The 15748-nt window shown below is 41.4% G+C and overlaps 1 protein-coding gene across 8 annotated transcripts in view; it reads left to right on the top strand.

The window, feature by feature from the left end:
• Window positions 1–2345: 2345 nt before the first annotated feature.
• The window catches only part of rbfox3a (RNA binding fox-1 homolog 3a), a 359399-nt gene continuing 345996 nt past the window's right edge, over window positions 2346–15748 (top strand). For 2 of the 8 annotated variants that reach the window (XM_058621169.1, XM_058621170.1), the window contains exon 1: window positions 2364–2576. The gene's annotated coding sequence lies outside the window, so the exon portion shown is untranslated. Of the gene's footprint in view, window positions 2591–15748 lie in introns of all 8 variants that reach the window. The other 6 variants (XM_058621179.1, XM_058621173.1, XM_058621176.1 and 3 more) reach the window with 6 other exon arrangements.

Raw genomic sequence — 15748 nt, 5'->3', positions numbered from 1 at the left:
GTGTTTTATTGCACTCTAAATTAGTATTTCATTTATTTTGAAGCGGCAACAGACGACTTTTGCGTCCCCAGTGGTTCCAGGTGTATTATTGATCGGGTGCAGTTGTTTAGATTGAGCAGTAACAAGACTTCGGTGTGCACCTCCTGTTGTGAAATACTTGATAAATACTTGGTGAATTTTATTCTATTTCTTTTTTTGGATACAGAATTATGCAGTTTCTTTTTGCCATAAATTGAGTTGTAATTTTTCCACCAAAAATGTATTACAGTGGCCAACAGAATAACAGGGTTTTACAATACAGGCCCACCAGAAACCGTTAAATCACATCTCTGATCAACTTGCATGACCCTAGAATTAAATATTTCCATACTTATTCTTTATTTCATATGGAGAGAAAGTAGCTTTCGGGCTTTACGTTAGGTCTCTGCATATCTAGAGAAACCATTTGACTTTTGGTTCTACTCTGAGATTTTTTCCTGTTAAAAGGGAGTTTTTCTCTCCACTGCCGCCAAGTGCTTGCTTATTGTGTTCCTGTTGACTCTCTCTATTGGAGAGACCTTGAGATAATGTATGTTATGAGTTTTTAATTAAATTGATTTATTGGCCTTTCTGCATGGAGTTTGCATGTTTTCCCCGTGTGGGTTTTCTCCGGGTTCTCCGGCTTCCTCCCACAGTCCAAAACATGCAATATGGGGATTAGGTAAATTGGACACTCTAAATTGAGCATGTATGTGGCTCTTGGATGGACTGGCAAACTGTCCAGGGAGTACAACAAAAACATTCAGCTGTTAAGGTTGAAAATGAACCCTTTACTCTATGATTCTTTCTTTTCCTTACTTCAGTCTTGAATATACCTTTCACTGGAGCATGCCTGCTCTCTCCATTTGTTACATTTCCTTGTTTGTCAGCTTCTCGAGCCACTGCTGAATAAACAAGCTAAGTAGGAAACTGACCCGCTGCAAGTACAGCGGGTCAGTTTCAAGGCTGCCGATGCCCTTCTTGTAGAGGTGATGATTGGCTGGATTGTTTCTTCAACCAGAAACAAGCTGCTGATGGTGGCAGCGCCATTTGGGGCTGGATCACACTGAGAGGAGGGAGGTGGGAGTTGAACAGTTCAGTGTTATGCATTATTTTTTTTTCTTTTCCCGAAAGGCAATGATTACTTGAAATGCCAACACAGGGTGAATGTCACAGGTGAAAACACACACATATGCACTCATGCCTACATGCACACACATGCACATGCACCAGCACTAGCACAGCACGCTCTCACATAAGCACACATCCTATTTTCCAGCCAATTCTTGGTGTGCCCCCATCATTGCCTCTTTTCCCCTATGGAGCAGTGCTGTCAAGCATCTCTCCGTCGGACCAGTGTAGCTGTATAATGGTAGTCTAATAGCTAATTTCACCTTTAATTAAATGTGCTGGAGAGCAGCAGAGGCTGCAAATGGCCTGACTTTAAGATGCAGGACAATGACACCGATAAATTGACAAAATGACAGAAACAAAACCCCAGGAGAAAACTCTGCATGATTATGCGGGTTTTTCCGTGCAGAACGGGAAAAGAGAAGGGAATGAGTGATTTTGGAAAAAAAACAGCCAGCAGAGTTTTTATGTTCTTTTACAACTCATTAATGGAATTATAGTCCAGTATACTGTGTGTGTGTGTTAAATGTGTATACAAGACAGAAAGAAAGACGGGACAAAGGGCCCATTTGCAGTGACCTGGGTTCAATTCCATCCTTTCCCCCCTCTCTCTTCCCCCTTTCATGCTCCACCGTTCTGTCTAATAAAAGCAAAAGAAATCTTAAAAGATAGCAAGACAAAGAAAACTAATTGTCGGAGGATGGGATGAGCATGTCAGATATGACGGAGTGATGAGACGGAGGAGACCAGAGAGAGGGATGATGAAAATAAAAGGAGCGAGACAGGGAGAGACGGGGAGGCTCGTTACCTTTGAGGTTCACTATCATGGTGTGCTGAGTTAAGTCTCTAAGACACACACACACACACACACACACACACACACACACACACAAAGAGCAGCAGCAATAGCAGGGGTATTTTCCTCATCATGCTGCCCTGTACTGTAAAGCCCAGATTGCTTGTGTGTGTGTGTGTGTGTGTGTGTGTGCGTATGTGCCTGCATTGGCATTTATGGATGCATGTGCATTCCCACATATGGCATGTGTGCACTGCAGTGTCAATGTGTGTTTCCACTCACTCACTGCTCACACCACACATCTCCCCTGCTTTACACACACACACACACACACACACCCTTTGCCTTCCTTCTCCTCTCTCTCTAATGCCCCCCTTCCTCCTCCTCCTCCTCCTCCTCCTTCGCCTCTATCTCTCCTTCTCACTCTCTCTTACCATCTCAGCCTCTTGCTCAGAGCACAGTACGTTCAGCAGAGCGGTATAACAGAGTGGAGTGTGTGTTTGCCGTGACGTGAGTGTGTCCAGAGCAGCGATCGCAGTAAAAAACAGAGAGAGACAGAAAGATAGAAAGAGGAAGAGAAAGAGAGACGTCTAGAGGGCAGGACTGAGAGAAAGCAACACTCCTGACCACCGTGAGTACTCTACTGTATGTACATGCTTTTCTGCACTCACTCACTCACTCACTCACTCACTATTGAGGGAGCTGTTTCCTAACTAATTGAACTGGTTTGTGTGTGGTACAGTAGACGGCAGACGTACAGTATGGATGTGAGGCATCACTCTCTAACTATTGGCGGGAGTCATGTTTTTCACCGTCAAGCTGCAGAATGTGCCGTGCACTGTACTGTACATGTGTGAGAGTGTGTGTGTGTGTGTGTGTGTGTGTGTGTAAGTATTTATGAACATGTCAAAGTGTGTGACGAAAAGAGAGATAATGCAGTCGTGTGCTTTTAAAATCTTAACTCACAGATTCTCACAAAGGGAATTCATATACTTGTTAAGACTTGTGTGTTGCACTTTTGATTGAACTATCCATCACCGGCGTCATGCTGCATGCGCTTGTGGCTGATATGTGTAGATGTTTTACACTAAACAAGCTAAAGATCTACACCGATGCCACTGATGGGACAATCAAGGTGTGTGTTCCCTTTTTTTTATCCTTTCACCATCTGCTCTCCTCCCACAGAGTTTCCCCATCACCCGTTTCCCTTATATCAAAGTTTATAAAATTACTCATTGTGGGGTGACCTGAAGTGAACACCACCAAGAGCTAAAAAAAATAAAGGTAACTCTTTCTTCCATTGTAAGATTTGCTCATTTTAACTATTGTCAGCCTGTGTTTTGAAGGTATGGCAGGAGAACATACCAGAGGTAAATTGCAGTTTTGATGTCTGGGACAGCAGAGAGAAGAGGTTAGTGCACTAAGCGAGGAGGAAAATCAAAAGAGGGATTATGGTAACTTCTTTAAAAGAGGGATTATGACAACTGCAGCTTTCCCCGCCTCCCTCCCTCCCTTCATCGTCATTCACAGTAATTATTTCTAGAAAGCAACTTTCTTTCTGTGGTTTTGTCTGCTCTGTTTCTCTCAGAGTCGGCCACGCTTAGATGCCGCTGCAATATCATTTGACAACACCACGCCACACACACTGTCTGTATGGTGACATTTTACACATTTAAATTAGCTTTTTTTTTTTTTTCCACAGTCTAAAGTTTTTAAAACTAGTATAATAAATGGCACTTGTCATTCACAGATTGGTGTGTGTCGGGTCCTGCAGAATTGGGGTTTGAGATAAGTCGATCATATCATAATCTCAGGCGATACGGTTACAATTGGACAGCAGAGTTTGTCATTTCAGACCGCAGATGTCACTTAACGGCACTATATACAAATAGACATGTACATCATTTCTGTTTATAAAGACTTTTTATACAGTCTGACAAATGACGTGTGTGTGTGTGTGTGTGTGTGTGTGTGTGTGTGTGTGTGTGTGTGTGTGTGTGTGTGTGTGTGTGTGTGTGTGTGTGTGTGTGTGTGTGTGTGTGTGTGGGAGCATAAAACCCCGAGGAGTGAATCAATGCAGTGTGTGTTCATCTCTACAGTAAGATCATTGAAATCATTTGAAATGTTACTTGTTTTTAAATGAATATACGGAGGTTGATGATGCCACTGATACAGTTGCCATTGTGCAAGCTGCTGTACAGATTTGTCCCAGACCTCTGCTTAGTGTTGTCGTGTGTGATCGTCTCTCAAATTGTGTCCTCAGTGTGTCTTGGGTGCGCTCTCACCTGTATTTAGAGCTGACGTTAATACCAGGCTATATACTTTTAACATTCACACAATAACGGTTAATTTTGTCAAATAATAATAATAATAATAATAGTACTAATAATAAAAAGCTGTTTATCCAATGAAGAGATAGAAGGTGGAAAGACATCTGAGTTTCTCTACACACACGCAGAGTTTGTGTGTGTGTGTTTTTGTCAAGGAAGGTGTTTTCCTGCAGGATCAGTAAATGTTAGCTGGAGGCCGATGGGCTCTGCGGGGAAAAAGTCGAGGGTAGGATAGCTGTGGCTTTTGTTGGGATTTATTCTCACAATAAGGATTTAGTGGGTGACACTTGGGCCGGGTGTCTCTACATCAAAGCAGCTTCTCAGCATGAGGCGGCAGCAAACGCATCAGGAAACACTGCAGCTGTAGCTGCGAAGAGGCAGAGCGGCGAGAAAGTTGCCCTTAATGTTATTCTTTAAAGGAAGACACAGTCCAGTCGGTGTATTGCGAATGTGTTTATGTGTGGGGGAATGTGGGCATATCTGCCAGGTCCTTGCAAGTGTGTGGTTTATGGTGCTTGTGTGGAGATGTAAGGTTCTTTTGATGGTGCATATACTGTATATCCTCTTTATTTTACAGAGAAAGATTCACAGGCTTAAAGGATTTGTGTGTGTGTGTGTGTGTGTGTGTGTAGTGATATGTGATGTATGGGTGCAGGCATTCCCCAACTTTTACAACCTTGCCATGACTTATTAAAAAATGTCAGGACTAGAGGAAAGAAAAAAACAAAACATTGTTTGATGCTAAATGAAAAATATGGCTGTCTGCTCGGAATGAAAACTGATGGCAAATACGTTTCCACCGTCTAATTGCTGCAGTTTCATCATCATCATCGCCCAATGATTTCTACAATAACAATTCATTCTGAATGACATATTCCATTTACAGCTTTCTTTTTCTCATAAACATCCATTTTCATTAGAGAACATTACACTTTACCCTTCAAGTGCGTCTGTAATTCATCACAAGCTCTTTTCTGACTCTCGCAGTCAGACGGCGTTCTGAAAAAAAAAGAAAAGTTTCTGCTTCGGCAGCAGTTCCCCTCATGCATACGAAACCCACGTTGCTTTTGGAGATTTCTCCAGAATGCCTCTGCATCTTTTTGGCTGGATCGGTACAGTATTTTACACACCACTTAATCCCTTTAAGCAGAGTTGTTATCCTAGCCCACGATGAACTGTATCACCACAGCTTGTTGCACCTACAAGCTGTTTTCGGTTAGCTTCTTTGTTGGTTTACAAGTGAATGTACTTCAGTGCTGCACAGAGAGCATGTGTTTGTGTGCGTATTGTCTGGCATGCTGTACCGACAGTACAGATAAGTCTTTTTCTCCCGAGGCCTAATCCTCGTCTGCACGAGAATGAGAGATGGCTGGAGAAAAAAAAACAAAACGATGAGAGACAGCGAGACACAGGGAGACATTGGTGTTGAAAATGTGTGTCTGTGTTGTTGTTGTGAAGGCAGCACAGCGGTGGAGGCTTTCAGAGCAGAGCAAGAGTGGGATTTGCATGTGAACAAGGGCTTTAACGGAGCCGTGAACTGTTAATACACATTCGGATAGGTTTGTGGCGAGCGGCGGTAGTTGTTCAGAAACAGGTGTTCCTGCAAATCACAGTAAACACGCTCTTGTCCAAAATATTTCTCTCAGCAGCCTTATTCTCTCCACTGTTAGCTTTGCCAGCGCTTTCAATAGCAGTTGGGTTGTTTCTTCGGGGAAACATCCAAAAGTGACAGGGGAGTGTAGAGAAAAAGACACGCAGCCATGTTTTCTTCTATCCTTTTAAAAGCATGTGGTTGCTAAACTTTCTTTCACGAAGGACCAATATTTTTACGATTGGATACAATAAGGACGACCAATGTATACTTCAAAAAAAATAGAGAAAAGAATCCACTACTGAGTGATCTTCATATCTAAAGAAAGTCTGAGTAAATACAACCATTCTGAGTACACTTCAGAGAAGATTGTTTTCCGTGGATGCACATTATATTCTTAGGAACACATTTCTCCAGGTATTATTATTATTTACTTTCATACACACACACACATTTTAAAAGGCCAGACAACATTGCTTTTAATGACAACTCTGAGATTGTATTTCCTGTATTTTCATTTCTTTTTGAGAAATTCAGTCTGGTAATTCGGCCCCAATGCTGAGTTTATATTCTATATTTTACAATATAAAAAAAAAATATGACACCCTGCAAAGATTTGGGCCACCCTTGGTTGGGAACCTCTGTTTTATGGGTGCATAATGCATACAATAAACATGAGTATTCCCCGGAAATGTTACGCTTCTTCGACCCTCAGTGTTGCATATTAACGTCTCAGACATCCATTGATGTAATAGAATCAAATTTTTGCAAGTGTTTGAGGAGAAAAAATTAATAAATAATACAGGAATAATTCAGCATTATACGTATGTCCGACCGTCCTCATTTTCAAATCTTGAGCCCGAAGGCAGTCGGTGCTAATGTCCACGTGAAGCCAGTTTCTCCTGCTGCTTTCACAAATGAGCTCACTTGGACATTAACTGGAAATGTGAGCTGGCAGGAGAATCTCTGGAGGGACCTTTTGCAGACACTTGTATTTACACGTACAGCCTCTCGAGAAAATCTCCAGTTTTACAGTAGCTGTTGACTTGCTTTCAGACATGCATTGGATTCCGAAGTCACTTAATCATTTCTCAATATGCTGCAACGCTGTTAAACTCGCCTTCCTTCATGTGTTCTACACAATTTTCGCAGGAGAACTGTAGAAGCTGAAACTGCTAAATGAGATGAGCTGTTTTTATTCTGCATCTTTAAAGGGACTCGCTGAAAGATGGAATGCATATGCAAGTTGAATAATTAAGAAGTGATTAATAAGAAAGCATTATGGTTTATGACCTACAGCCTTACTTGGTCTTTTTCTTTTTTATAGATTTGTACTTTTTTACTTTCTGAAAAATTAAAAACTTTGAATTATGACTGCAGTGAATGTAAAATATGCAGTGATAAAATATGGAATAAGAAGTGAATGTGATATATGTAGATCTCACACTGGGACTTCCATTTGTAAAAGAAACGGGATTAGAATACTGTGCACAGTATGAATTGCTTTACTTGGCGTCCGTGTAGAGGACACGCTGGACACACACTCGACACTCTGGTGACCTGCGGTTATGTGCGGAGGACAAATTATCTCAGAATGAGCTCAGACAAAGGGAATTAATGGAGGAGCTTTAAGATAAAGAGATTCTCTGTTGACCCTTGTCATATCCGAGCGACCTACTGCACCATGCAGGACTTTGAAAATGAGATGAAATTGTACGTTCAGCTGATAATATACAGCGATATTTGCCATGCTCCCGTGCACATGACATATGCATGACATGGCATTTTCTTTACTCGTCCACAGCTACCACTTGATTCCAACTTTTTGACATCCAACATCAAGTGTTGCTGTACAGGAGCCTGGGACTTGGACGCTGCACTCATATACACACGTCGCTTCATACTTGGCAGTGGGCAGGCTTGGTCCGTGTTATTGATTCAATTCAATTTGATTTGTATAACGAGAAAAAATCTCTGACAGAACCAGACTCGGAGTGTACGAACATCTGCCTCGACTGGTTGGGGTAGGGGAGAGGAGAGAAAGGAGGGGGAAGGGAAGGAGGGTGAGGAGAAGATGAAGGAGAGACCAGGAGCATTTTCATAAATCAATAACATTTCTAACAATCATCGCTATCATCTTCATCATCTCATCCAAGGTGTGACATGCCATCTGGGATTGGTTTCCAGCACCTCACATGAACCTCAGAAGTAGACAAGCCGTAGATAAAGGATGAATGAGGATAATGGTAACTTTAGCAGTAACGAGTAAGCTATATGATATAAAGTAATAGTTCTGTGATGTCCACTGTGTCCCTCATTGTTTGGGTGCATTTTTGGTCCGTCAAAAAATATCAGCAATGGGGAGAACAACTCGGTTTGAAGGTGTCGCTTGAGCTAAATGCGTAAACGTGATCTGACTGGTTAGCAGTTAGCACCTGTGTTGGGTTCATTTGCATAATGCGATTTGATTGGCTGGTGGTCACAGTTCTTAACTTCTGCTGCTGCATGCAATGCGAGCAAAGCAAAGCAAAGCAACGGACCGACAACACAGTTCAGCGACACTCGATGCCGCTCCATTCAGAGTGAATGGAAAAAAAACGTTTTAGCTGACGCCTCCACCGTGTTTGTGCGAGTGCGCCGTAATTGTCCTGCTTCCTGCATTGCACCTGGCTGCTCCTCACCTGGATCCTCCTGAGATTCTCCCGCTGTTGTGAATGTGTCTCAAACACAACACGATGTCCCTCTGCGTTCATCAACCGAAATCTCTGGACATTACATAGAGTTTATGTCGAACAAATGGGTGTAGTGTGTAAATACTTAGCTGTATTCAAATTGATGAAGGAAGAGAAACATTGACTGAATAACCTGCGTGTGTGTTTGTGTGTGTGTGTGTGTGAGAGAGAGACAGTGAGTGACATCCTGGTTAGAGGCTGCGACATCCTTATTATACTGCCTCTGTTTTAATTTTGTTTTTAATGTTTTTTGTCTGTGTATATTGTAACTGAGCACATACACAGGTGTATGTGTGTGTATGGGAGAGAGAGAGAGAGAGAGATGAATGGAACTCAAAAGGAAAACCACTTGATTATGCTCAATGGAGAGCTTTCCCCCCTCAGCCTTATTTATGTCCCCACACTGCGGCCTGGACACACACCTATAAATCTGTTCCTGCTGCAGACGCACACACACATGCACACACACCATCTGTTTATATCAATGAATCTTCTTTGACACATTCAAACGCTCATCTGCTTTCATATCAGAAGCTCTCTCCTCGGGGGTTTCAGCACCTCAGCAGCATCACACACCTCCTGGCTTTCTTTGGCCCGACTATTCCGTGCCGCAAACTGTTGCCCTCATGGTTTTGCTCATGCATATCACCCGTACACACAGCCAACACTTTTCTCCTTTTGTAGCTGTAGCCAGAGGCCAGAACTGCAGGGCTTTGTAATTCGTACCCACTAAATATTTCACCTTTGGATGTTGAAAGGTTCTCCTCAAAGAGAGACTCCTGAGGAGAGGGGTGGGAAGGAAACAGTAGAGGGTTTTGGAGAAATTTAAAATCAATTCATTTGGACTGAAAAAATAAAAATAAAAAAGCTTTACTTGTTTGTTTTTTTCGCTATGAAACGCACCACACAGTAAGCTGAGGAGAAAGGAATGCTGGCTTGTATAGAAAGAAGCTGTAATCAGGAATGCACCATCAAAAGGAATATAATTCTTGAATCAGAGGATTGTGCCGTCTACACAAAAAGCTTTTTGATTAGAATGTGAGTGAAAGAATGAGAATTGAGAACCGGGGAGAGTCTTTAAAAACTCCTTCAACATATTTGAAGTCGAATTCTGTGTTTAGTTTAATATGTAATTTATATTGCAATAAAGGACCGCTATAGAACATAATGATATCACTCGGGAGACAAAAGGAATAATCAAATAAGCACAAATCAACAGCTACACAACTTAAACACAATCAGGTCTATATAACAGAGGTGATTTATGATGACAACATTACTGTTAATCCTTTAAAACCTAAGCTTCAAAATGTGCGTCTGGACTTTTTGCTCTTTTTAACCATAAAAGGCCCATTTTTCAAGAATAACTTTCAATATCTGGCAGTTGTTTACAATTTAACTAATTATTTAATACACTATTTTAACATGGCATGCAGTAACCATGAAAAGTTATACATGAACACCAGATTTTGCGTGTTAAATGTGAAATTTGAACAGCATAAAATGTATTTTAAAAAAACATTTGTTTGAGTCTTGAGTCCAAAAACAGGCAAAAAAAAGAGAAGTAAACTATGCACAGGCGTTTTTCCAACTCTCTCCTCTCTGGTGACAAAGACACTGTTTCGCCAGCTTCCTGCAACAGTGCGAGTGAAATTATGTTGGCTTTGACGTGCAACTCCTCAGCCTGCAGAAACCGTTGGAATTTTTCCGATAGCACAAACCGCTGGGTAACTACAGTGATGCAAAGTGCACTTGCGCAAACGTGTCGTCTGCAATACGCTTTGTGTTTAAAGGGTTAATCCCTGATCCCGAGACACTTAACGGCAGAAATGACAAATGTGCATTTAAGTATCAGAGTGTACGTTTTGTACGGAATCTATTGGAAGTAATGGCATATAATATTTATAATTGTATTTGCAGTATGTAACAAAAACTACAGATGTACTACTGTATACTCCACTCTCTTTATGAGCCCTTCATATCTGCACATAAAGCCAGTCATTTTCCACTGAGACCCCCTTGTTGCACCACCCAGCACAGACAAATGAAACACTGGCTCTAGAAAGGACCTTTCATGTTTTTTTTTTTTATGTTTCCTGAAGGCCACTGTAGATTTCTCCTACACACTTGAAAAGGGGGGAGTTGGATATTCAGTTGGTTACAATTTGCAACCTCACGGCTACATGTCACTATATCTTACACACTGAACCTTGAAGAGCCTCTTTGGGTATATGGGCAAAGTCTGCCGTCTCTCAGTTTAAAGAGATGAAACACTCGTCTCTGTCGAAAGCCCCGCTCTGACAAAACAGATGGATTTTACACAGAAATCTTGCCCCGAGCAACTTTTTACACCACCTTAAGTGTCAGCTGTGGTAAAGGAATTGGGCTAGCTGCAGATAAGAACTGCAGGGTGCTCGGTGTAATTCTTGCCAACCCCGGCGAACAGCTACTGTACGGCCACAAAATGGAGAGCAGTGATGTGTTGTGAACATACGTGTGATTCTATGGTACTCAGGAAAAGAAAGAGGAGCACTGTGACTATAACGTTTATTGTGCTCTTTCAATTATTGTAGAAAATTAAAGATTCGAGAGCATGGAGGTTTTTGAATACTGAAGATTTTTTGAATAAAACAACCAATTTATCACTCATTGTTATTCACAGGAAATATGATTGGCTTTATAATGCCGACTGCCATAGTTATCGCAAAACAGTGGAGAGACTGCTGTTTCTGGCTTAATTTAACTCTAACTTCTTCCTTGACTCACTTATATCGTTTAAATCATGTGTATTGGACCAAATTCCAATCAAAGATATACAATTAAGTTATTTCCTGACAATAATTAAGATTATTTTCCAACTAGATAATCAGAAATTGAGGTTCATCAGTTGCACCAATGAAGAACCGAAATAAATACAGACCCAGAGGATTATAATAAAGAGAAATATGAAATATAAGTGCCAACTAAATGAGTAAATGTGTGCATTTTACCACAATATAAATGAAAGAAACAGAATGAGGATATTTATAATGCATTAGCTGAAACACGGGTCTAAGAAATAAGTATAAAAATGGGTAAGATCAGATGAAAGTGATCCAAACACAGTCGAATTGTTATTCGGCTTAATTGCAGCAGAGATGCAGTAGAACATGCCATCTTAAAGATTAATTTTATTCCCTTTACAAAGGATGAAATTACCCCATGTGCCCTTTTGTCAGTTGTCATCGCTGCAAAAATCCTCCCTGGTCCACCATTACACTTTATTATCACAGAATGTTTTATTCTGTTTGAATTGTGCCTTTGCCATGCGGGTCATTCTCCTGCATGCCCATACGCGGTGGCTTTTTTTTTTTGATGCGACCCATTCAGCTTCAGGGCCAGCTGAAGCATGAAGTCCCTTCTGGGGATGTTGTTATTCATGCAGCTCCTGTATCAGCACCCAGGAACTGATGGCAGAGAGAGAGAGAGACACACAAAGCACATAGTGGAAGGCAGCATGTGCTTTGTGTTTTTTCTTTTTTTGTGTGCAGCTCCATCATTAAATGTTTTTTGACCTGCTGAGAGAATAGTTTTGTACTGCAACGTTGTCCGTTGTTAAAAAAATATAATATATAACAGTCCTGCATGTCGGCTGGGATTGTCTCCAGCTCCCCCCTGACCCTCACGTGGAGGATAAAGCTGTACAAAATGAATGAATGAATGAATGAATGAATGAATATGTACATACAATGAAGCTGTTATATATGTTGAGTGTTGTGATTACATTAGCCATATTTACAACCCTCTTTAAATCCATAGAAATCTGTATTTTTTATTCACAGTAAGAGACTGTTTCATTTTGTTGGCCTTTTATTGATGGTTTTACCATCAATGCAATAACTTCAGTGCAAATATACAGTATTACTAGTTAACCAGTGTGTTCTCTTTTTAGTTTTTTTAATTTTATTGTGTGTATTTTTCCACACATGGATCATGGATACTTGCTTTGTGTCCCCTCCCAGAAGCTCTCCATGTGCAGCACAAATGTGCAGGGAAACCAAATGAGACAACATGCTGCTTCTCCATGTCACCTAACTAGGTCTTTTGCTATTTATTTATTTTCTTTATTAAAAACACCCCTAGTGGCAGAAACGACATAATGGGTGTTTAAGCCAAAGTGATCACTGTGTTCAATCATTTTGAAATGGGTTCAAATGATCTGTCTTTACTTAATATTTTGAATACATTTCTTGGACAATTTTTACATGGATCTATAAACATGCAGTGAGTTTTATTTCTAAATTGTGGTTATAGTGCAATTACATCCAGAACGTCGAGTATAGTTGGATTGTTATTTATTCTTTGGAAGGTTATTAACTAATATTCCACCCAGGTGAACTCCAGAGACGAGCTTTGACACGGCCGTAGGAGTAGACAGTTTCTCTTTTCCGTAGTTTCTCTGTAGGATTTGAACCACATGTCAACACAATTTATACATCGTGTCTTCTGAGCTGGTTTCACAGCTTGTTTTAATGACTGTCAGTCAAAAATATCACACATCTGTGTGTGTGTGTGTGTGTGTGTGTGTGTGTGTGTGTGTGTGTGTGTGTCAGCCAAAGCAGGTCACTACTGAAGGGAACTATTAAGAGAGACTGGGATTTACCCAAAGCAGCTTGGATGGATGACAAACCACTGGATGAAGGTGGAGGGGAGGAACTGATCCGTCTTGTGCGGTTGATGTGTGAATTCTGATCATTTGTCACATCTTACTCTCCTCAGCGTCCCTTCTTGGATATTTGTCCCCTCTCGACCTCTCTATCTATCTGTTCACTCATCAAGCCTTTGGTCTCATCCCTTCTTCCCTTGAAGCCTCCACCACGTCCACCTCCACTCCCTCTTCCTATTGTCGCAGTCTTAACCCTTCCCCTTCTGCCCTCTCCCTTCACCATCATATTCACTCTCTCCCCTCCATTTCTTTTTAACCACCCTTCGCTGTCTCTTTCTTTCTCGTTGCGTTCACCCTCAACCCCCCCCCCCCCCCCCCCCTTCAAGCTGATTTGCCTCAGTCAGTGTCGGGGTGTTTGACAGGCCTGCTGCGGGAAGATAGCACGATTGAATGCAAGTGGGAGGAGGAGGAGGGTAAAAGGGTGAAGTGGTATTAGCTGGTGAAACGGGGTTGGCACCATGCTGTGATGAGAGGAGGAGGCGGTGGGGTGGGTGGAAGCTAGAGTGAGGAAGAGGGGAGAGCAGGAGGCAGACATGGGTGTGTGTGGGGGGGTTCCGGCGAGCCAGGCAGACTGACACCACAACTTCAGAAACAGAGAGAGAGAGAATTATAGAAGAGATAAGGAGATGTGTGTATCTCCAAAACTTCAGCTGGATTTTTTGGGGATGTGTCTTTCAGAGAGAGAGAGAGAAGCATTTGATCTTCACAGAGAGACGTATGAGAGACAATGAGCTTCGCTCATCAGTGTCTTTGTCGAAAGGTTTTTCTTAAATGTATTCTTTAGAATATTGAGAGAACTCTATATTGTTTGTGGCAAACTGAACTGTTCATATGTGTATATTTGTTTTAAAAGACTATAAATAAGAAATAGCCACAATGAAAAACCACCTTTGACATTTTAATCTTACAGTATTTGTTGAGTTGAAGGAAACACACAAGACATTATTAAGTATGTCAATCAAGTATATATTAGTGCAGATTCTTACAAACCAATAAGAGCAAAATAGAATTCAAATTATGTTTCTCTCCAATCTTTTTACATGTCTAAAGATATGGCTCCATGATGCACTGAAGCCATACATGTTAGCATAACTTATCCCCAAATGCTGTATCGATATAAAACCCCTCAGCAGGCTTTATCAAAAAAGGCTCTGCCACTTAATTTAAAATTCGTAAAGATGAGGAAATGATGAGCAGAAAGAATAGCAGACTCCTGCTGTGAGGCTGCAGATACTGCTGATAGAGAGAGATAGAGGACAGAGCTGTAGCTAAACCAGCTCTGTGACACTTTGGTGACAACATGTCATTAAAACCCGAGACCAAAATGATGAAAATGTCACTCCTCCCCATGTTGGTGGTTATGGAGCTTTTTTATGTTTTTATTGACCAACAGTGACACTCACTGCTTTGGTCCCCACTAAAACGTATGTGTGTGTGTGTGTTCAGCTCCTATAGACACACCCCCAGAGTTTCAGAGCAAACGACGTTTCTGCATTTTACATAATTTGAAATCGAATTTGTTATCATTCAAATGTGTTATCAAATTTGGTAAGGTGGTCTCCTGTGGGGTGACAATGTCAGAGATATATTTTGTGCACTATAACTGAAATAAAACTAAACAAAAGAGACAAAAATAAACCAAAGGCTGGAGGGGAGAGTAAATGCAAAAACACAAATCCCAGATAAGAAAACAGTGGTGAAAATAAGACTCTCATTAAAAAATAAAATAAAAAATGTAGTTTCTCATTTTGACAGTTTGTATAAAAGGTTGGCTTTGTAAGCCATATTGTGCAGTGTGAAAGTATATGATATGGAGTTATTAATAGTATGTACATATGCTCAGTCACACAGCAAGTACTGCCTTGGATAATACATCAAAAAAAAAAAAAAAATCTTTCTGTCTGGCTGGGGAAACAGTTGGCAGTGTGGGTGTGAAATCGGCAAATATTGCTACTGAATTTGTGTGCGACTACTTAGTCGTACTCATGTGAAGCTCCTCGCCAGGAGGATCCTGAAGCCGACTGGTGGCCTCTTCCCTGGACATCTTCACCCTCCTCAGTTCATGTCAGTGGTACACTTCAGTGTAATCCTAAATGACTGGCCTCTGCACCTGCCAATCATACCCCCTTTTTCCAGTCCGCGCTGTGCTCCAGCGACAGGTTGGGACAAGGACATTTCCCTTCCGACATGAAGTGCTGACCTTAAATCCTCAGAGACGCAGAGAGTCACCCAACCATTGTACAAGACCTCTAAAAATAACCCAGGAGAGGAGATTGGAGACACAATGATTCCTGTGCTGTCTTTCAGTCTTTCGCCATATTTATCTCATTCCTCCCTCTCTCCCTGCTATCACTGTATTTTCACAAACCTCTCGAATATTGAGGGTTTTTATTTCGCCCTCGCTTGTCGTCGTCTGTTAAGGCTGAACTGGTATCACCCTCTCAT

The sequence above is a fragment of the Solea solea genome, chromosome 21 (genome assembly GCF_958295425.1).
Source record: "Solea solea chromosome 21, fSolSol10.1, whole genome shotgun sequence".
Classification (NCBI taxonomy): Eukaryota; Metazoa; Chordata; class Actinopteri; order Pleuronectiformes; family Soleidae; genus Solea; species Solea solea.
The sequence above is the reverse complement of the archived record's forward strand: the minus strand, read 5'-3'. Positions and strand labels throughout refer to the sequence as shown.